Below are 24,492 nucleotides of genomic sequence, written 5' to 3'. Positions count from 1 at the left end.
TCCTGCCATGTTATGTTGCAGCAAGAAGACTCTCACCAGATGCAGCCCCTTTATGTTGGACTTCCCAGCCTCCAGAATTGTAAGCCAGAGCAACTTATGTTGTTTGTCAATTACCCAGTCTGTGGTATTCTGTTACACCAGCACAAAATAAACTCTGATAAACTGTAAAATATAATAAACAAAAACTAAACGAAGCTTTGAGTGTGCTCAACAGCACAACAGAGAGGCAGAGAAAAGAATTAGTGACCATAGCAATTGCCTAATTGCAGAGGTTGCAGTCCTTAGGAGTCACACATTGGCCATGGGTTGAGGTAGGGAGGACCATGGGAAGGAGAGTTTGACTGCCCAACACCCAGATGAGGCCTACATTTTCCTTTTGCACTGGGCTCTGCAAATTGGACCTACTGTCGTGGTTCTATCTGCCAGATAAAAATTTTGCTAATAGGTTTAATTAGGTTACACAGAAAATGGTGCACTTTGTTTATGATGCAGTGAAAATAGTACTGATTAGGACTCAGGAGAGTTCAGTTTAAGAATCAGCCCCGTAAAAGGAAAATATCAAATTTTAATCTTGATTTTCTATTCTCCATATTGTTTATCTCTCCTCAAAGCCTTATTATTTCCTTCTTCTGACTTGGGTTTAGTTTTTTCTCCTTATTTAGTTTCTTAAAACTTAAAGTTAGGTTGTTAATTTGAATTCTTGCTTCTTTTTCAATGTAAGCACTTACATTTAAAAATTCTCTCTTAGCATTTCTTTTGGCTGCACCTTTAAGTTTTATTATTTTTTGTTTTTATTTTCATTTTTCTCAAGACATTTTCTAATTTCCTAAGTGATTTTATCTTTCACTCACTGTTTTTTAAAGAGTGTGTTGTTTAAATTGCACTTATTTGTGGATTTTTCAGTTTTCCTTTGCTTCATTTCTAGTTTTATTCCATTGTGATGAGAAGAGCTACTTTGCATGATTTCAATATTTTTAAATTAATTAAGATTTTTTTCTGTGGCAAAGCATGTTATCTATCTTGGAGAACATTCTATATGCACTCAGAAAAAATATATATATTCTTCTGTGTTACATATGTTTGTTACATCCAATTGGTCTATAATGTTTATCAAATTCTCTTTTCATTTGTCAAAGTTCTGTCTTGTTTATTTTTTCTATTATTGAATGTGGAATATTGAAATCTTTTACAATTATGGTACAGCTAACTATTTCTCCTGTCAAATCCATCAGTGTTTGCTTCACATATTTTCAGACTCAAGTATTTGGTGCATAAGTGCATATAAGTGCAATAAATAGTATATATATACACACACACACATACACACACATATATACACACACATATATATGTAGGATTTGGTACTATCAGTGGTTTTAGGCATCTGTTGTGGGATAAGTCTTGAAACTTATGCTACACGGATAAGGGAGGGCTACTGTATCTTCTTGGTTATTTGAACACTTTATTTTTACATAATGTCCATTTTTGTCTCTAGTAACTATTTTTGACTTGAGAATTATTTGTCTAGTATTAATATAGCCACTTCTGCTCAATTTTGTTTACTGTTTGCATGAAATATTTTCCCCATTCTTTCACTTTCTTTGCTAAATATGTTTCTTCATTTTTTTCTTTTTTTATTGATGCATAATAGATGTACATATTTTCAAGGTATATGTGATAATTTGATACATTCATATAATGTATGAAAATCAACTATTCTTTCATTTTTACTGTATATCCTTAGATTTAAAATGAGTCTTTTTAGTCAATGTATAGTTAAATCCTGTTTCTGTTTTAAAATATTCTACCAATCTATGTCATTTGATTAGGCATTTTCAACTACTTACATTTAAAGTAGTTATTGAGCAGCCTCCACTGCTTTTTTTTTTCTTCACTCTGGGAGGCCTACTTGGCTCTGCCTCAACTTCCGATTCCCTGTGAGCCGCAGGACCTGGGAGATCAGTAGGGAGGATAACATGACACTCCAGAAGCTGGGAAATAGACAAAGGAAGGGCAAGGGGATTCCAAAGCTTATGTAGCTCTTTGGATAATTCAAAAAATTTAGTTTACTTGGATAGTCTTATTTATTTACTTTTTCATCTATAAAATTTTTTTGCAAAAGTCCCAAAATGGCCAACTAGATGCAGACAGAAAGAGCTTCCCCAACTAAGAGACCAGACTATCAAAAAGACCAGCATACTCCAAGCAAGTTTTCAAGAAGAAGTCATTGAGAGTAGACAAAGGGAGGACATAGACTGAAGAGGGAGGAAGCTGGGAATCCTGCACAGGATTGGTGAGCACCCTTACATCCAAACAATTGAACTAGCTCTCCAGCAATACTTTTTAACCAAGCTGATATGGCTAAAATACAAACATATAATTCAGAATCTGGATAACAATGAAGACCATGAAGATTCAGGAGAAAATTAAAACTCAAGCCAAGGAAACTAAGGAATTTAGTAAAATGATACACTAGATCAAAGAGAAAATAACTATTATATGAAAAAACCAAACTGATTTTCTATAGCTGAAATTTTCACTACAAGAATTTCATAATACAATTGGAAGTATTAACAGCAAAATAGACCAAGCTGCAGGAAGAATCTCAGAGTTCAAAGGCCAGTTCTTTGAATCTCAGTCACACAAAAATAAAGAAGAAAGAAATACAAAAGAATTAACAAAGCCTACAAGAAATATGGAATTATGTAAAGAGACCACCAAACCTATGACACATTGGTGTCCCTGAAAAACAATGAGAGGGAACTAGAAAATTAGAAAATATATTCAAGGGTATTGTCCACAAAAATTTCTCCAACCTCAGTAGAGAAGGCAACGTTCAAAGTAAGGAAATTCAGAGAACCCCTGTGAAACAGTATGCAAGACAACCATCCCCAATACACTATGTGTATATATATATATAGAGAGAGAGAGAGAGAGAGAGAGATTGCGAGAGAGAGAGAAAGAGAGAGAGGGGCACAGTTAAATATGTATATATATGGCATATTATATATATACACACACACACACACATATATATACACACACATATGGCAGCTAGAAATAAGGGGCAAGTTGCCTAGAAAGAGAACCCAATTTGCCAACAGTAGACCTTTCAGCAAAACCCCTAAAAACTAGCAATGATGTTTTTCACACAGTTAGAAAAATCACTTCTAAATTTCACGTGGAACCAAAACAGAGCCAAAACAGCAAAGATATCCTAAGCAAAATAACAAAGCCATAGGCATCACAATAGCTGATATCAAACTATACTACAAGGCTACAATAACCAAAAAAGCATGGTACTGGTACAAAAACAGACACATAGATGAATGGGACATGTTAGAGAACCCAGAAATAAAGTCGTCCACCCAGAACCATTTGATATTGGACAAAGTCAACAATAGCAAGAATTGGGGAAAGAACTCTCTATTCAATAAATGCTGCTAGGATAACTTACTAGCCATAGGCAGAAGATTAAAACTGAACCCCTTTATTTAAGCAGATATAAAAAGCAACTCAACATGGATTAAATACTTAAATGTAAAACCTAAAACTATAAAACCCTAGAGAGAAACCTAGGAAATACTATTCTGGATATTGGTTCTGGCAAAGATTTCATGATGAAGACTCCAAAAATAATTTCAACAAAAACAGAAATTGACAACCAGGACTAAATTAAACTAAGGAGCTTTGACATAGTGAAAGAAACAACCAACAGAGTAAACAGACAACTTACAGAGTGAGAAAATATACTTGCCAACTATACATCTGACAGAAATCCAATATCCAGAATCTATAAGTAACTGTACAAAATCAAGAAGAAAAGAAAGAAAGAAACCCACTAGAAATGGGCAAATGACATGAACAGACACTTCTCAGAAGACAAACACATGGCCAACAAGTATATGAAAAAATGCACAATATCACTAATCATTAGGGAAGCACAAATTAAAACCACAATGTGATACTATCTCATACCAGTCAGAATGGTTATTACAAAAAAGTCAAAAAACAATAAATGTTGGTGAGGTTGCAAAGAAAAGAGAATGCTTATACACTGCTAGTGGGAATGTAAATTAGTTCAGCCATTGCAGAAGGCAGTTTGGTGATTCCTCAAAGTATTTAAAACACAATTACCATTTGACCAAACAATCACATTACTAAGTATATACCCAAAATAATATAAATTTTTCTACCATAATGACATATGCACATGTAGGTCCATCACAGAACTATTCACAATAGCAAAGACATGGAATCAACCCAGATGTCCATCAACGGTGCACTTGATAAAGAAAATGTGGTTCATATACACCATGGAATGCTTCACAGCCATAAAAATAAGTAAAATCATGTCATTTGGAGCAACATGTATGCAGACAGAGGACATTATCCTAAGCAATTAATGCAGGAAGAGAAATCAAATACTACATGATATCACTTATGAGTGGGAGCTAAACATTGAGTACACAGAGACATAAGGAAGGGAACAATAGACACTGGGGGCTACTTGAGGGTGGAAGGTGAGAGGAGACTGAGAATTAAAACCTTACCTATGCGATACTATGCTCATCACCTGGCTGATGAAATGATCTGTACACTAAACCTCTGTGACATGCAATTTAACCTTGTAACAGACTTGCACATGTACCCCTTAAACCTAAAATAGTGTTTGAAAAGAAATAAAAGACTTTTATACAATAACGTGTCCATCTGCATTACCTAATTGTACCTGTATTGGAACAAAATTAAATTTCTAAATTACTTTAAGAACAATTGATGTTGATACTATTGAGTTTTTCCATCTAATGACATGATTTGATTTTTCATGTGTTTATATCTACATTCATATAACTTAGGAACTTTTTATGGTTTTTGTTATATTCAAAATGCATTTTTGGTTGATATATTATTAGGTAGTTTATTTTGTTATATTCTATTAAAAAGTAAACAGAAGTATAAAAATAATAAAATAATTATTGATAACTATGGACATTTCTTAATTCATTCAAGTAATTTTGAAGCCTTTCTTTTTTAGAGTTAGTTACTGAGATTTTTTTCCCCCAATTTTTATTTTAGGTTTAAGGAGTACATGTGCCAGTTTGTTATATGGGTTAATTGCATATCATGCTGGTTTGGTGTACAGATAATTTTGTAACACAGGTAGTCAGCATATTACCCAGTAGAGAGTTTTTCACTTCTCACTATCCTCCTTCCTTTCAGCCTCAAATAGGATCCAGTGTCTATTGTTCCTTTCTTTGTGTCCATAGGTACCAATGTTTAGCTCCCACCTATAAGTAAGAACATGTGGTCTTTGGTTTTCTGTTCCTGCATTAATTGACTTATGATTATGGCCTCCAGCTCCATCCATGTTGTGGCAAAGAATATGATTTCATTTTTTAAATATCTTTGTAGTATTCCATGATATACATTACATGCAACACATTTTCTTTATCCCGTTCACTGTAGGTGGCCATCTAGGTTAATTCCATGTCTTTGCTATTGTGAATAGTGTAGTGATGAACTTACTCATGCATGTATCTTTATGGTAGAATAATACATATTCCTTTGAGTATGTACCCATTAATTGAATTGCTAGGTCAAATGTTAGTTTTGTTTTAACTTCTTTGAGAAATCTCCAAAGCGTTTTCCACACTGACTAAAAAAAATTAAATTCCCACTAACTGTGTAGAAGCCTTCTCTTTTCTTCACAACCTCTCCAGCATCTGTTATTTACTTATTTTTGACTTTTTAATGATAGCCATTCTGATTGGTGCTAAGATGGTATCTCTTCGTGGCTTTGATTTGCATTTCCCTAATGATTCGTGATACTGAACATTTTTCCATATGCTTAATAGCCACGTGTATGTCTTCTTTTGGAAATTGTTCATGTCTTTGCCCATTTTTAAATGGGATTGTTTATTTTTGCTTGTTGACTTGAGTTCCTTCTGGATTCTGGATATTAGATCTCTGCTGGATGCACAGTTTCCAAATATTTTCTCCCATATTGTAGGCTGTCTGTTTACTCTTTGATAGTTTCTTTTTTTTGCAGAAGCTCTTTAGATCAATTAGGTCCCATTTGTCAATTTTTTGTTTTTGTTGAAATTACCTCTGGAGGCTGCATCATGATTTCTGAACAAGGGCCAGTGTCTAAGAATGGCATTTCATAGGTCTTCCTCTATAGTTTTTATAGCTTTAGGTTTTACATTTAAGTGTTCAAGCCATTTTGAGTTGATTTTTGTATAGGGTATAAGGAAGGGGTCCCATTTCAACCTTCTGCGTATGGCTAGCCAGCTATCCTAGCACCATTCATTGAATGAGAATTCTTTCCCAATTGCTTATTTTTGTCAGTTTTGTCAAAGATCAGATGTTTTTAGGCGTGTGGCTTTATTTGTGGGCTTTCAACCTGTCCTATTGATCTATGTGCCCATCTCTGTATCAGTACCATGCTATTTTAGTTATTTTACCCTGGCACTATAGTGTGAAGTTGGATGGTATGATGCTTCCAGCTTCTTTTTACTTAGGATTGTTTTGGATGTTTGTTATATTTTTGTTCCATGTGAATTTTAAAAACGATTTTTCTAATTATGTGAAAAATGTCATTAGTAATCTGATAGGAAGAGCACTGAATCTGTAAATTGCTTGGGTCATTGTTGTGGCCATTTTTTAAATATTGATTCTTCCTATCCCTGAACTTGGAGTGTTTTTCCATTTGTTGGTGTCATCTGTGATCTTTTTATGCAGCATTTTATAATTCTTGTTGAAGAGATCTTTAACCTCTCAGGTTAGTTGTTTTCCTAGGTATTTTTGTGTATATGTGTGTGACTATTGGGAATGGAATTGTATTCTTGATTTGGCTCTCAGCTTAGACATTATTGGTGTATAGAAATACTACTGATGCTTGTACACTGATGTTGTTTCTTGAAACATTGCTGAAGTCATTCATTAGATCTAGAAGCCTTTGGACAGAGACTAGAGGATTTTCTGGGTATAGAATTATAATGTCTTTGAAGAGAGTTTGCCTCCCTGTCTTTTTATTTGACTGTCTTTTGTTTCTTTGTCTTGCCTGATTGCTCTGGATAGGACTTCCAGTAATATGCTGAATAGGTGTGGTGAGAGTGGGCATCCTTGTCTTGTTCCAGGTTTCAAGGGAAATTCTTCCAGCTTTCGCTTATTAAGTATGATGTCAACTGTGCAGAAGCTATTTAGTTTAATTAGGTCCCATTTGTTAATTTTTCTTTCTGTTGCAATTGCTTTTGGCATCATTGTCATAAAATCTTTGTCAAGGCTTATGTCTAGAATGGGTTTTCCTGGGTTTTCTTCAAAGGTTTTTATAATTTTAGGTTTTACATTTATGTCTTTAATAAATCTTGAGTTGATTTTTGTATATGGTATAAGAAAGTGGTTCAGTTTCAATCATCTGCATATGACTAGCCAGCTATCCCAGCTCCATTTATTAAATAAGGAGACTCTTCCCAATTGCCTTTTTTTGTAGACATTTTCAAAGAACAGATGGTTGTAGGTGTGTGGCTTTAATTCTGGGCTCTCTATTCTGTTCCATTGATCTATGTGTCTGTTTTTGTAGCACTTCCATGCTATTTTTGGTTACTGTAGCCTTGTAGTATAGTTTGAAGTTCGGTAATGTAATGCTTCCAGTTTTAATTTTTTTTGTTTGTTTTGTTTTTCTTAGGATGCCTTTGGCTATTTTGGCTCTGTTTTGGTTCCATATATATATATATATATATATATATATATATATATATATATATATAATTTGTTTAAAACAATTCTTTGTTTAAAACACCAAGGACCAAACATATACATATATATATATATATGTTTATAATTCTGTGAAGAATGTCATTGGTACTCTGATAGAAATGGCGTTTAATCTGTAAATTGCTTTGGGCAGTATGGCCATTTTTATGATATTGATTCATCATATCCATGAGCATGGAATGTTTTTCCATTTGTTTTTTGTCATCTCTGATTTCTTTCTTTCTTTCCTTCCTGCCTTCCTTCCTTCCTGCTTTCTTTCTTTCTCTCTCTTTCTCCTTCCTTCCTTCCTTCCTTCCTTCCTTCCTTCCTTCCTTCCTTCCTTCTGTCTTTCTGTCTTTCCTTCTTTCATCATCTTCTTTTTTTTTTTTTTTTTTTTTTTGAGACAGGGTTTTAATCTGTTATCGAGGCTGCAGTGCAGTGCTGCAATCTCAGCTCACTGCAACTTCCAACTTCCTGGCTCTAGGGATCCGGGATCCACCCATCTTAGCTTGCTGAGTAGCTGGGACCACAGTTGTGTGCCACCACACCTGCCTGGCTAATTGTTTGTATTTTTTGTGGAGACGGGATTTCGCCATGTTGCCCAGGCCGTAAGCGATATGTCTGCCTCGAACTTCCAAAGTGCTGGGATTACAGGCGTAAGCCACTCTGCCCTGATTTTTTGAGCACTGTTTAGTAGTTCTTCTTGAAGAGGTCTTTCACCTCCCTGGTTAGCTGTATTCCTAGGTATTCATATTTTATTCTTTTTGCAGCTATTTCTTAAAGGTTTGTGTTCTTTATTTGACACTCAGCTTGGATTTTGCTGGTGTATAAAATGGTGCTTATTTTTGTAGATTGATTTTGAGGCAGGAGAATAGGGCTTGGAGACAGGTAACCTAAAGTCAATTCGTGCTGAGTCACAGAAAAACACCAAACTCTGGGGGCAAGGAATCTAAGGGCAATTCACTCTGATTTTTCAAAGCTGGATCAAAAGGAAAACACCTGGGTCTGGGGACAGAGAACCTAAGGCCAATTAACACAAAATTCCTAAAGCTAAACCAAAGGGAAAAACCCCATCTCCCACAGGGAGTAACAAAGGATCAAAGGCTACTCTCCCAACAAGCCTCCCTCCCCCTTCCACCATCTCAGATGGAAAGGGAGAGTTCCTTGGATTAGCCACAGGCCAAGCAGGGACCATCCCTTTATCTGCATTGGGCACCAATTCACTGCAGCCTTTAATTAACTACAGACCAAATCCTTCATCCAGATAAGGGGTAGCCCAAGAACCTCAAACAGAGTTCTTAAAGCCCAGAAGCTTCTGTAACTGGGTCGTGGGGCCGCTTGCTGGGACCCACTCCCTCCCTGCAGAGTGCGTTCTCTCTTTAATAAATTCCTGCTTTCGCTGCTTCGTTCTTGCATTTCATTTCTCTGCTACTTTGTGCGTTTTGTTCAATTCTTTGTTTAAAACACCAAGGACCAAGCAGTGTGTAGTCAAGACCCACTACCGGTAATAATTTTGTGTCCTGAAACTTTTATGAAGCTGTTTATCAGATGTAGGAACTATGGGGCAGAGACAGTGAGGTCTTCTAGGTATAAAATCATATGATCTACAAATAGAGATAGTTTGACTTCCTGTCTTCCTATTTGGTTGCCTTTCGTTTCTTTCCTTTGTTTGATTGCTCTGACTAGGACATTCAGTACTATGTTCAATTGAATTGTGGAGAGTGGGCATCCTTGTCTTGTTCCATTTCCCAAGGGTAATGTTTCCAGTTTTTGCCTTTTCCCTAAGATGTTGGCCATGTGTTTGTCATAGATGGCTCTTATTAACTTGAAGTATGTTTCCTCAATGCCTAATTTGGTTAGAGTTTTAAACATGAAGGAACGCTGAATTTTGCTGAAAGTCTTTTCTGCATCTATTGAGATGATCACTTTTTTTAAGTTCTGTTTATGTAATGGATCACATTTATTGATTTGCATGTGTTGAACCGACCTTGCCTCCCAGGGACAAAGTTGACTTGATCATGGATTAGCTTTTTGATGTGCTGCTGGATTCATTTTGCTAGGTTCTTTCTTTCCTTTCTTTCTTTTCTTTCTTCTTCTTTCCTTTTTTTTTTTTTTTTTTTTTTTTTTTTCATTTTGGCAGTGTTTTTTGTTGCTGTTGTCATTGTGTCTCTGCCACGTTTTGTTATCAGAATAAAGTTTTTGGAACAGTTACAGTTAGAATGGTACCAGCTCTTCTTTATACATCTTGTAGAATTCAGGTTTTAATTAATCTGGTTTTGGGCTTTTTCTGGTTGGTAGGCTTTTTATTACTGATTCGATTTTGGAACTAGTTATTGGTCTGTTCAGCATTTGAATTTCTTCCTAGTTCAATTTTGAGAGGTTATATGCTTCTCAGAATTTATTCATTTTTTCTAGGTTTTCTAGTTTGTGTTCATGTTCATAGAGGTGTTTGTAATAGTCTCTGAGGATTTTTGTATTTCTATGAGTGTTGTGATAATATCCTCTTTGTCATTTTTGGTTGTATTTTCTTGGATCTTGTCTTTTTTTTTTCTTTATTATTATAGCTAGAGGTCTATCAATCTTATTTATTCTTTCAAAAACAAACCTAATTTTATAAAAATTTTCTGTATTTTTTGTGTCAATTGTATTCATTTCAGCTCTAATTTTGCTTATTTCTTGTTTTCTGCATGCTTCTGAGTTGGTTTATGCTTACTTTTCTATATCTTCTACATTTGATGTTCAGTTGTTAATAGAGATCTCCATAATAGTTACTTGAACATATTTGTCATGGCTCCTTTAAGTCTTTTTCTGTTATGTCTGATAGCTCCTCATTTAAACATACTTTTCCCATTGTTTCCTTTTTCCTGTGTATCATTCACACATTCCTATTTATTTGCATATCTTGTAATTTTTTGATAACTGAACGTTATAGGTCATATATTGTGACAATTTGGGGTACTAAGTTTTTTTTTTTTCCTGCCTTTGTTTCTGTTGTTGCTTACTTTGTTGTTGTTGTTGTTATTATTATTATTATTATTATTTTTAACGTGGCAAGGCCATGTTAGTGAAATTGATTGCTACAGCAGTTTGAAGCCTTTTGTGTTCCTCCTTTGAAGTCACCTACATGTGTGTGTATAATCACCCTGAGATTGTAGTGACTTTGTCAGAGATCTCTTTGATTATCTCTTTTCATATTTTTTTCTGTAAAACTCTCTGCATCATTTGGTATTATTTCCCTCCAGTTCAGTTTCACTAATTATCAGCTGATTTCTCTATTGTATTCAGCAATACCCTCAGTGAAGTATCGCTCAGCAATTTGATCCAGTTAAGTTGCATCAGGAATAGCATTTAAGGCCCATCTTTAAACTTTGCTATGACCTTAGGGTGGCTATTCTTAGCTATATTTTTTCATACAATCTGGTAAAGTATCTGGCCTATCTTTCAGATTGCTGATCTTGATTGAGAAGAGCCATTGCTACTGAGAATGTCCTTACTTTTAAACTCCTACATGTTCTATAATGTCGGATTTTGTCAGGGGAGCTTCATAGCTCTCTTTCCTTATATTCTTCCCTTCCCTTTGGCCAACTATATGACTAACTAATCTGGGCGCTAGGCAGGCCACTAGACTGTGTTCTCTTATGCTTGTCTCTCCTAACATGGAAACTGCTCAATAAATGAGCTAGGGCAAGAGCATTTGGGGGTCCCAGAATTCTCAGCTTACCACACTTGGGTTAGAGCTTCCATCCTCTATGTAGAGATTGGGTAGAGGTACAAGGCCCCACTTCTTAGTCACACTCACTATTAATTTGGCCTCTTTAACTAGGATTTGGAGGAGATGAAACATGTTGATGACCTACCCCTCTAGGTGAGACACAGTAAACGTTAATTTGGATTTGAGAGTAGAGAGTCTATCTTTTTGGCTATATCCACCCAATATAAAATTTCTGTCAAGATTAGCCCAGGAGAGGTGAAGGAGAAGGTCTCAGATATCATGGGGTCTCTGTGCTCTTATTAAGTTTTAGTAGATTTTTAAAATAATTTACTTTTGTTAATTAGGACGATTTCCAGGGATATTAAATGGTTGTGTTTTTAAATGTTTTTATGCTAGTTAGGCATTTTTCACAAGGGAGTGTCTCTGTGAGACACTACATGTCATCATTCTGAAAGAAAAGCACTCTATTTGATTTCTTAAAATGAGCATGTATGCAAGGAAAGAAAATTTATCAGACAATAAACATTATACATAATTTTAATTGCATTGATGGAAGTGGGAATTTTGCATTTTCACGTCTCACATAATGGATGAACAGAGAACTTTAGTTCTTGGTAAGAAAATGAAAACATTGAACCATGGATAGAACAGTGGGGAGCTCTCTTTTAAACAACTTGTAGGTTGATGAGTAAGTCAACACAAGCACTTATGTCTATCCAGAAAATAATCACGAGATTTTCAAAACTCATGAGATAAGCACAGTAGATACGTTATAGCTTTTAAACAAATTTCTTTCTAAACACAATAAAAGAAATTTAATTGTCTTGCTTAAGATAAAAACCTAAGTAGGCTGGGCGCAGTAGCTCACGCCTGTAATCCCAGCACTTTGGGAGGCCAAGGTGGGTGGATCACAAGGTCAGGAGATCGAGATCATCCTGGCCAACATGGTGAAACCCCGTCGCTACTAAAAATACAAAAATTAGCCAGTGTGGTGGCGTGCACCTGTAGTCCCAGCTACTCAGGGGGTTGAGGCAGGAGAATCACTTGAACCTAGGAGGCGGAGGTTGCAGTGAGCTGAGACAGCACCACTATACTCCAGCTTGGGTGACAGAGCAAGACTCTGTCTCTAAAAAAAAAAAAAAAAAAAAAAAGCTAAGTAAAATTGAAGAAATATGCATATTATATTAAAGTATTAGAAAAAGTAAACTAATAGACAATAAATTATTCCAAGTGAGAATAATTGCAAAATAAAATTTATTAAGAGAAAAGCCCACAATTGCAATGAAAAACAGTAACAGAAAAACACTCAACAAAGCAAATAAAAGTAAAATTAATTATCTTTGAACTGAATTTATGCAAGTTTGAGTGAAATGATTAATTTGTAAGAAAATTATAATTACCAATAAATTGACTGAAGAAGCAATATAAAAGCTAATCAGATGAGTATTATATACAATATTGAGCACATTTTCAAAGGGTTATACTATGAAAATTTTCCGGCCCAGAAAATTTTGCAGGCAATTTTTTGCAGTATGTTTAAGAACAGAGAATTTTGTTGCTATTTAGCTATTCCTAAGTATAGACAACAAAGAAAAAATTATGCATTTTTTCAAGATTCAAGAATAAGTGAAATATGCTTAGCACACTGGTAGTGTGCTACTTTATTTTCATTATTACTAAATCATCATAACATTGTAAACAATATCTGACAAAAACAGCTAAGAGAAAAAAAGAAAACCAGTTCACCTCACTGATAGACACTAACACATATATTTTTGATAATATGTAACTGCATTGCCTCCTGTAATATATGCATACAAATTACATCATGATCAATTAAGATTAACCTGGGAATGCAGAGATCACACAGTCATAGTTTTATCTATTTGAGCTCATTCACCGTTTTGATAAAAATGAAAAATGATCTTAATAAATGATAAAAGTAAATTTGATACATTTCACAACTAATTTTCTAATCACAACACTTAAGAAAATAAGTCCCCCAAATTAATCTCTCTGTGCAAATATCAAAGACTAACTAAACTTACAAAATTTGCATTTGATTATATTTAGAGGGTATTATCCAACAAACTAATGTACTTACTGCTTGGAAAAAGCAAGTCTCTGTGATTCTGGAATACCTGTCACTCAACTCTGAGATTACTCTCTTATGTTAAGAAATACTTGTCTATCAACTGTGAGATTACTTTCCTTTGCTTCTTAATCCTACGTATTTTATTTTGGCATTTAAAATTAGTATTCTGTGAAGGGATCCATATATTTTTTTTACTGACAAAGAGGTGCATGGAACAAAAATAAATGAGTAAATATAGCTCCTGTTTGGCAGGCTCCCTTGTATGGCTTTAACTCTAACAATGTCTTAATGTCACCATTTCTTCCTTTTTGTCCCTTGAGAGCTAATGGTTACAAGGACTTCTTTCTGTTGCTAGTTACCAGATGCCTCAATCTGCCTCATTGGCTCTCTTAATCTTGCCATAATTTGCAGAATAGTCCTTTCCTTAAATATTCTTCAATTCCAAGCCTAGCAGGTCTTCTGTTTCCTTTGAAGATAAGTAGCAAATATATTATCCTGCCTTTCTGGACAGAATTTTTACATAGGCAGAATAGGCAAGGGAGTTAGCCTTATAAAGTTTGATGAGAATTGTGTCAATACAGAGCTCCTTTGCTAAATAGATATGACTTGTTTAATGAAATACTAAAATCCCCTACTAACTTCTTTTAGATAAGATATCATACGCTACAAATGTCCCTCATTTTAAAATTCAGATGTTCTCTGGAGGTCTAACATATTCATTTCCTTAAAAAGAAATACTATTTTTCTTTATTAACCAGATGTGTCGCTCCTTTGCCTGTGAAGTCCTGAGTACTGAAAGAGGTTCAAGTAATATAGAAAAATGATGTTATTTTAAAAGGCAAACTTCTTCTTCTGTCTACTTTTCCATTTTGTCATGGGCCATCTATGACATCATTTATACAGAAAATACAAGAAGTAATATTTCTGTACTTTGAGTTTCAGTGAATAAATAAAAAATTCTATACATTAAAATCCTATACAGCACAAACATTTACCAGTGTTATACTCCTATATTCTTGTTTCTGCTTGTGCCTGGGTGCAGGATAAATTGCAAAACATTGAGAGTGATGTCTTATTTATGTACTGTCCTCTGGAGCATTATCAGTGTCTGCTAGAGGGTCTTATCACAATTAGTCTGTAGTGCCACCCTTGGTCCCTACCTTAATTACTTTATTGCAACTGAGATTGTCCCAAATTTTGGACATATGTTAACTTTGGCTGCTGACATTTCTGGAATGTTCAGGGGCCTGTATTCATAAGAATCACAGACTTTGAACCTTCCTTGTCATAATCCCAGGCCTATTTTGGACATCAGTTCTCTCAACACTCTCACACCTTCCCATTAGGTAGGGCATGCAGAAATTTCTGGTTCTCCTCCATGGCCCATTGGGACAATGTGAAACAGAGAAATAAATCATCTTAAATACTCTATTTACCAGAACATAAAATATATTCAATTGTACTCCACTGTGCTACCTCATGTTGGCATGTAACACATTGTAATGATGTCTTCCTCCAGAGTTCCAAATAACAAGTGATACAGAAACACATTGTTTTTTTGTTTGTTTGTTTTCTTGCTTACACTCTCAATCTTATAATTCTATCTATCCATATGCTCAGTGACCAGAGGGCCTAATATTGTCTCCTTTAAATATTTCCATCATCATCTCATGTCCATGTAGTATTCTTTTTGCCTCCCTTCATTGTGGACACTGCCCTTGAATGATACCTTGTGTTTTCAAATATATAAGAGAGAAGGAAGAATACAGTAGGAGCTGAACATAGAGAGTTCTGAAGTAATGCCTTTTAACTTTCTATTAGGACTCTTAATTTTACATTGAGTGGAATAAAAAGCATTGGAAAGTTTTGAGCAGTGGAGAGGTATGACAAAATATTTTAGAAGAATCAGTATGGCTGCCACACTGAGAATACATCACAGTGTGGTGGTGGCCAAAACAGAGACTAATTAGAGACTATTGCCATAATACAGGTGACAGATACTGGCTTGGAGCAAAGCTGTAGCAGTTGAAGGGGTGAAAAGTGTCGAGTTTTAGATGATTTTTTTTTTCATGGAAGAGATGGCAGTGTTTTCTTGTGGGCTGGAAGTAAGGCTTAAGAGAAAGGCTTTAAGAATAATTAAGAAGAGACTGCTGACTGCTTGCCATTTTCTCTCCTTAATAACAAATTATCCTTATTATTGGAGGTGGAAAGATTTTCAGGTTATAAAAGAAGGAAGAGGAGGAGGAGGGGAAGAAGGAAGAGGAGAAAGAGAATACATTTCTCAACTTCTCTTTCAAATGAAAGTAGCCAAGAAAATGCAAAGATAAAATTGCCTGGTGGATCTTTTGGGAATGCACTTTAAAATGAGTTGCTTAGCTAGAATATGTACTTTATTGTACTTATCTTTTCTTTTTAAAAATTTTTTGTTTTTAAAATTTTTGTGTAGGTACATAGTAGAGGTCCATCTTCATGGTGGACACGAGGTACGCTGATACAGGCATGCAATGTGAAATATGCACATTATATAGCATGTACTCACCTTTTGTTCTTTTCTGCTGTTTGGAATATGGGCTAAAATATCGAGATGTTTGCAAATGATGCATTTTAAGCCCTAAACTGATAAGAGTGGTTGTCTATATCTAAAATATTTGTCAAATTGGAAAAAGAAATTCTTGTATGTTTAAACCACTGTAATCAGGTCTCCCTTACTTGTATTTTAGCTTAAATTCTAAGTAAAACAAATAAATTCAAGATGCTTGTTCTTAGCGGATCAAATAATGGCATTGCCATTTACTGAGAAGGAGAAAGCAGTTGGGAGGAGCAGATTTTGAGGGAAAACCAGGAGCTCAGTTTTGTATGCGTTAAATTTTTGATGCCAATTAGATATCTATGTACAAATTTTTACTAGATATCTGGCCATATGAGTCTGGAGATCATGGAGTCTTAGAAATAATTATGTTAAATGCCTGATACCTGTGAGTGATGTCTAAAGCCAGTACAAACTTCATAATTTCCCAAACGTTATTGATACATTTAAAACAGTTTATTTCAAATCATTGTCTTTATTTTTTTGTATAATCAGGAAAATATTAGTTCATAATTAATGTATAAAAATGGGTAAATATCCTTTCTGTCTTTGTTTTTTCTTACCTCCATAGCATCACAATGAAGGTTTAATAAATTAAATAAAGCTGATTTCAGCTAACATCTTCAAATCGTTGTAATATCCTGGATGCCAATATATTTAAGTCAACTTGGACAAAACTATATTCAGTATAATAAATAAAACACTAATAAAATCATTAATTCTATTATGTAATTACAATTTATTTGTGACAATGTTCATTAGTACCAAAATAGTTATATATGTAAACACACACACACACGTATGTATATACATATTTGTTTTTGTATTTAAAAATATGTGAGCAATTAAGAACAAAAGTATTAATAGCTCCATCAAAATACTAAGAGAAAATATTTCCATATTCATGACCGTTGATTAAAATGACTAGTTAATTCATACATGCTTGAGATTTAGGAATATATCAAAAAAACAAATAGTAAAAAATATGAAAATTATTACCCATTGAAGCCATCCAACCTAAGCAGCAATCTTAGTATTGCTGATCCTGCATTGTTACAGAAGTATGAGTAATTACATTTCCAAAGATTCTTTTCCTATAAAAATCTTGTTCTGCACAAGCAGAATATCAAAATTTCTATTCACATTTTAACACTATAGTTGTATTTTTTTTTTAACTTCTACTGTAATTACTTAGAGGAAAATTAGTACCATAAAATTATACATTTATCATCTTATGGCATTCTCCTCATTTTTGATCCTGCATTTATAAGCTTGCATTCAGCCAGAAGCTTATTATTATCCATTTATAAGCAGCCAATAAAATAGTAAATTATACATTTGAAAGCCGGGCTTACTGACATTTTTAAAAGTTCACTGCATTTATTTTCTTTTCTGTAGTAGAAAGGGACTACAACCACTCAAGGTCTGCAATCACATTCCTATTTAGATGTTATTGAGAGATAAGTACTAGTTCTCATTAATATTTCATGTCCTGTGTGCCATACTTACACTGCCATTTGGTAGTCATTTGTCCTACATCTAAAGATTAATTTATAATCAGATATGTGTAATCTGATATGTGCATTAAGCTTGATTAGACCTGACTGTGTCTTCACAAAGATAATTGTGACATATTAATTAATTTGCAATTGTGTTCTGTTTACATTACATATAGTATCACAGACAACATTAGGCATATGATAATTTTCCATTAGGCCTAAATATTAATAATATGATTTCTCAATGACTCTGACACATTTTCAAGATACTAGAAATCTGTGACAGATGCCTTTTACATCTAGGAGAATCCAGAATATTATTCTTTAAAATGCATTTTCTCAGAAATAGCTCATTAACTTTCTCATTGTTCTCAGTTGTAAATCTGTAAAAAGAAATTTTGTTCCCTTGTCTGTAATAAGAAACATTTTGCACTCATTAAGATAATAAAGCATTACTACTGTGTGCATGCTCACTATATTCAAAACATTTTCTACTTGATATGAGTTGTCATGGCATTATCAAGACGGAGGGGGCGGAAAGAAAAAAATAAAATTGCGTCAGCTATGGTTATGCTCTTTGACTTTGAATATGATTAATTGCATCTTTAATTTGTTTCTGAGTCATGGTTTAAAATAAAAACTGGAGAGCACTTTGTAGGAGCAATACTGCCCTTTTGTTCAATTTCCTTCTTTTAATTCAATAGAACATTTAATAAAATCATATATTTTAGAACGTTTTGGAAACTTTTTTGGTCTTTTTATTACAGTTAGGTAGGGGTTTTATTTCCTCATGTGTTTGCTTTATTTTGCTTGGATACAGAAATGTTTTCAGATTTAGTTTATGTCTTTACATTATACATGTGGTCCAGGATGTTAGCTGGTAACAAAATTATCAAAGCAAAATAGATGTTTATGTTATGGGTTCCTCGATCTCCTACTCTTAGGCTTTTTGAGACACATTCACTTTTACCATTTTGATCTTTTAAAATATGTTTTTATTTTTAATTTTTGTGGGCACATAGTAGGTGTATATATTTACGAGGCACGTGAGTGATTTTGATACCAGCACACAATACATTATAATCACATCGGGTTAAATGGAGTATCTATCCCCTCAAGCATTTATTATTTCTTTGTATTACAATCTAATTCTACACTTCTAGTAATTTTTCTATGTAAAATAAATTAGTATTGACTGTAGTCACCCTGATGTGCTGTGACATACTAGATCTTATTCATCCTATCTAACTATTTTTTGTACTCATTAACCATCCTCACTCTGCCCCAATCTTCCCACTACCCTTCCCAGCCTCTGGTACCCATCCTTCTACTCTTTATCTCTATGAATTTAATTGTTTTAATTTTTAGCTTCCACAAATAAGTGAGAACATGCAAAGTTTGTCTTGCAGACCTGGCTTATTCACTTAAGCTAATGACCTGGATGTCATTCTTCACATTTCATCCACAAATGATATGACAAGCTGTAGTAGACAGATTCTATTTTCTGGTCTAATCTCACATCCCCATTTTATCTTTAGGGGAAAATAAACTATTTTTCTGGAAACTACCCCTTTCCCCACCTTAATCCATATAGGTGTTTTGTTTTGTTTTGCTGCAACTCCATTATATTATCTTACTTATTGTATGCCTGTTGTTCCATCCAGGTGTGGGCAGTTTATCCTATTGAGTGAATAATTTCTTCAATGAACACTTTTCTAATTATACAGAAAGGTATGAGTGATTCCAACTTATTAAGAAGTTTTAAATTGTGGTGATATCAGCTCTATTAATAGGCTAATAAAAACTTTAAAGATTGGACCTGGTCATAGGAATACATTTTCAGGAATCATTTCATTAATAGATACACAAAAATGTTTTACTTATGGTTCTGTATTTGTCAAAGTTCTCCAGAGATACAGAACCAAAAGATAAATAGATAGAAAGATAGGTGATGGATGGATAGATAGATAGATAGATAGATAGATAGATAGATAGATAGGAAAATAAATATATGCGAGGGGATTATTAGGGGAATTGGTTCAAATTATTATGGAAGCTGAGATGTCCCACACTAGATCATCTGTAAGCTGAAGACCCCGAGAAGTTACTGGCATGCTCAGTCCAACTTGGAAGGTCTAGGAACCGAGAAAGCCAATGATGGAAGTCTTAATCTGAGTCCAATGACAAGAGAGCCCCAGGAGACTGCTAGTGCAATTCCCAGAGTCAAATGGCCAAACAACCTAGAGTTCTGATGCTCAAGGGCAACAGAAGGGTGTTCTGCTCCAAGAGAGAGAAAAATAGAACTAGCCCTTCTACATTTTTTGTTTTACAAGAGCCTTTAGTCAATTGGATGGTGTTTACCCATGTTGAGGGTGGAATTTCCCCACTTAGTTGACTTGCTCACATACCAATTCTTCTCCAAAAACACCCTTACCCAGGATACATGTGCAGATCATGCAGGTTTGTTACATTGGTATACACATGCCATGGTGGTTTGCTGAACCCATCAACTCATCATCTACATTAGGTATTTCTCTGAATGCTATCCCTTCCCTTTCCCACAATCCCCCAACAGGCCCTGGTGTGTGATGTTCCCCTCTCTGTGTTCACGTGTTTTCATTGTTCAACTCCTGGTGTTTGGTTTTCTATCCCCATGTTAGTTTGCTGAGAATAATGGTTTCCAGCTTCATCCACATCCCTGCAAAGGACATGAACTCATTCTTTTTTATGACTGCATAGTATTCCATGGTGAATATGTGCCACAATTTCTTTATCTAGTCTATCATAGATAGGCATTTGGGTTGGTTCCAAGTCTTTGCTAATGTAAATAGTGCTGCAATAAACACACGTGTGCATGTACCTTTATAGAAGAGTGATTCATAATCCTTTGGGTATATACCCAGTAATGGGATTGCTGGGTCAAATGGTATTTCTGGTTCTAGATGGAATCTCTACACTGTCTTCCACAATGGTTGGTCTAATTTACACTCCCACTAACTGTGTAAAAGCATTCCTATTTCTCCACATCCTCTCCAGCATCTGTTGTTTCCTGACATTTTAATGATTGCCATTCTAACTGGCATGATATGATATCTCATTGAGGTTTTGATTTGCATTTCTCTAATAACTAGTGATGATGAGGTTTTTTCATGTTTGTTGTCTGCATAAATGTCTTCTTTTGAGAACTCTCGTTCATATCCTTCTCTCACTTTTTGATGGGGTTGTTTGTTTTTTTTCTTGTAAATTTGTTTAAGTTCCTGGTAGATTCTGAATATTAGCCCTTTGTCAGATGGCTAGATTGCAAAAATGTCCTCGCATTCTGTAGGTTGCCTGTTCAGTTTGATGATGGTTTATTTTGCTGTGCAGAAGCTCTTTAGGTTAATTAGATCCCATTTGTCAATTTTGGCTTTTGTTGCAATTGCTTTTGGTGTTTTAGTCATGAAGTCTTTGCCCATGCTTAGGCCCTGAGTGGTATTGCCTGGGTTTTTTTCTAGGATATTTATGGTTTTAGGTCTTACGTTTAAGTCTTTAATACATCTTGAGTTAATTTTTGTATAAGGTTTAAGGAAGGGGTCCAGTTTCAGTTTTCTGCATATGGCTAGCCAGTTTTTCCAACACCGTTTATTAAATAGGGAATCCTTTCCCTATTGCTTGTTTTTGTCAGGTTTGTCAAAGATCAGGTGGTTGTAGATGTGTGGTGTTATTTCTGAGGCCTCTGTTCTGTTCCATTGGTCTATATATCTGTTTTCCACCAGTAGCATGCTGTTTTGGTTATTGTAGCCTTGTAGTATAGTTTGAAGTCAGGTAACATGATGCCTCCAGCTTTGTTCTTCTTGCTGCTATACGGGCTCTTTTTTGGTTCCATGTGAAATTTAAAGTAACTTTTTCTGATTCTGTGAAGAAAGTCAGTGGTAGCTTGATGGGAATAGCATTGAATCTATAATTTTCCTTGAGCAGTATGGCCATTTTCACAATATTGATTCTTCCTGTCAATGACTTTTCCATTTGTTTGTGTTCTCTCTTATTTCCTTGAGCAGCGGTTTGTAGTTCTTGAAGAGGTCCCATCACTTGTAAGTTGTGTTCCTAGGTATTTTATTCTCTTTGTAGCAATTGTGAATGAGAGTTCATTCATGATGTAAATGTTAAAAAAGATAATTTGGATTGAAATATGCCTTATAATAATATATTTCTTTGAATCTGAAGACAAGGTATAATATGTAAAATATTCTTGGTAAAAAAAAGAAGCAGGTTTTTATATTCCTGTGTATCTCCTAAGTATTTTTTTTTTTTTTTTTTTTTAAGTTAGCTGTGACCCAGTATGGTAGCTCATGCTTATAAATGCTGGGAATTTTAGGCAGGCAGGAGGATCGTTTTAGCCTGGGAATTCAAGATCAGTCTGTGTAGCATAGTGAGAACCCATCTCTTAAAAAAACACAAAACATAGGTGTTTATCATAAGTGAATGATGAATGTCTGAATAGTACTACATTGTGTATAAACACTACATTTCCTTAATGCATTCATCTATTGATGGACACTTAGGTTGCTTCCAAATCATAGCTATCATGAAGAGTGCTGCAATAAACATGAGAGTGCAGATATTCCTTTGATTTAATTATTTCTTTCCTTTGGGGTATAAACCAGGCACTGGGATTGCTGAATTGTATGGTAGCTCAATTTTAGTTTGAGAAACCTCCAAACTGTTCTCCATAGTGGTTATACTAATGTAAATTCCCACCAACAATGTACAACAGTTCCTTTTCTCTACAACCTTGCAGCATATATTATTGTCTGTCTTTTGGATAAAAGCCATTTTAACTGGAGTGAGATAATATCTCTTTGTAGTTTGATTTGCATTTGTTTAATGTTCAATGTTGTTGAGCACATTTTCATATGCCTGTTTGAGATGGCGGATCACGAGGTCAGGAGATCGAGACCATCCTGGCTAACACTGTGAAACCCCTTCTCTACTAAAAATACAAAAAATTAGCCGGGCACGGTGGCAGGCGCCTGTAGTCCCAGCTACACAGGAGGCTGAGGCAGGAGAATGGCATGAACCCGGGAGGTGGAGTTTGCAGTGAGTGGAGATCGCGCCACTGCACTCCAGCCTGGGCGACAGAGCGAGACTCCATCTCAAAAAAACAAAAAACAAACAAACAAACAAACAAAATATCTGTATGTCTTCCTCTGAGAAATGTCTATTCAAATGTTTTGCCCATCTTTAAATTAGATTATTATTATTTTCCTATGGAGGTGTTTGAGCTCTTTATGTATTCTCGCTATTATTTCCTTGGACAGTTGGGTAGTTTGCAAATATTTTTGCCCCTTCTGTGGGTTGTCCCTTCACTTCGTTGATTGTTTTCTTTGCTATGCAGAACTTTTTTAACTTAATGTGATCCCATTTCTCCAATTTTGCTTTCATTGCCTGTGCTTGTGGGGTACTATTTAAGAATTTCTTGCCCAGAGCAATATCCTAGAGAGTTTCAACAATGTTTTGTTTTAGGAGTTTCATAGTATGAGGTCTTTGATTTAAGTTTTTAATCCATTTTGAGTTGATTTTTGTATACTGCAAGACATACAGGTCTAGTTTCATTCTTCTGCATATGGATATACAGTTATCCCAGTAACATTTATTGAAGAGACCTTTTCTCTGATGTATACTCTTGGAATCTTCACTGAAAATGAGTTCACTGTAAGTGTGAGGATTTGTTTCTGAGTTTTTAAATTCTATTTCATTGGTCCATATGTCTATTTCTTTGCCAGTGCTACTATGTTGTTTGGTTACTATAACTCAGGTAATGTTATTTAATTTAAACTCAGGTAATGTGATTCCGCCAGGGTTTTTTTTGTTTTGTTTTGTTTTGTTTTGTTTTGTTTGTGGGGGGGCGGGGGTTGTTGTTGTTTTGCTCAGGATAGCTTTGGCTATTCTGGGTCTTTTGTGGTTCTGTATAATTTTGACGATTTTTTTTCTCTTCTTGTGAAGAATGCCGTTGGTATTTTGATAGGGATTGCACTGAATCTCTAGACCACTTTTGGTCTTATGGACATTTTAACAATATTGATTCCTTCAGTCCATGAACATGGAATATATTTCAATTTTTTTGTTCCCCCTTCAATTTATTTTTTCAGTATCTTATAGTTTTCATTATAGACATATTTCACTTCTTTGGTTAAGTAAATTCCTAGGTATTTAATTTTATGTGTGGCTATTGTAAATGAGATTCGTTTTTAAATTTCTTTCTCACGTTGTTCATGTTGGCATATAGAAATGAGCCTGATTTTTGTGTTGATTTCATATCCTGAAACTTTACTGAATTTGTTTATCAGTTCTAGTAGTTTTCTTTTAGAGTTTTTAGGTTTTTTCCAAATATAAGATTATAGCATCTGCAAACAAGGTTAATTTGACTTCTTCCCTTGAAATTTGAATGCCCTTTATTTCTTTATCTTGTCTGACTGCTCTAGCTAGGATTTCCATTATTACTATGTTGAATAACAGTGGTGAAAGTGAGCATCCTTGTCCAGGTTTTAGAGAAAAAGCTCTCAGGTTTTCCCCACTTAGTAAGATAGTAGTTGTGGATGTGTCACCTGTGGCTTTAATTTGAGGTAGGTTCCTTCTATATCCAGTTTTTGAGGGTTTTTAACATAGAGAGATGTTGAATTTTATCCAGTGCTTTTCAGTATCAATTGAAATGATCATACGGATTTTGTCCTTCACTCTGTTCATAAGATGTATCATACTGATTGATTTGTGTGTGTTGAACTATCCTTGCATCCCTGGGATAAATCCCACTTGGTCATGATGAGTGATTTTTTTAATGTGTTGTTGGATTTGGCTTGCCAGT

General features: G+C 34.7%; 1 long non-coding RNA gene across 2 annotated transcripts in view; it reads right to left on the bottom strand.

The window, feature by feature from the left end:
- Positions 1–24,492, bottom strand: part of LOC103232304 (uncharacterized) — a 218,602-nt gene that overhangs the window by 102,510 nt on the left and 91,600 nt on the right. Inside the window, exon 2 of one of the 2 annotated variants that reach the window (XR_012091935.1) lies at positions 1,848–1,951. The exons of the other annotated variant lie outside the window; for it this stretch is intronic. This is a non-coding gene — a long non-coding RNA (uncharacterized lncRNA). The remainder of the gene's footprint in view (positions 1–1,847; positions 1,952–24,492) is intronic. 2 annotated transcript variants of the gene reach the window in all.

Source organism: Chlorocebus sabaeus, chromosome X, assembly GCF_047675955.1.
Source record: "Chlorocebus sabaeus isolate Y175 chromosome X, mChlSab1.0.hap1, whole genome shotgun sequence".
Classification (NCBI taxonomy): domain Eukaryota; kingdom Metazoa; phylum Chordata; class Mammalia; order Primates; family Cercopithecidae; genus Chlorocebus; species Chlorocebus sabaeus.
This window is presented reverse-complemented; position numbering and strand designations above follow the sequence as displayed.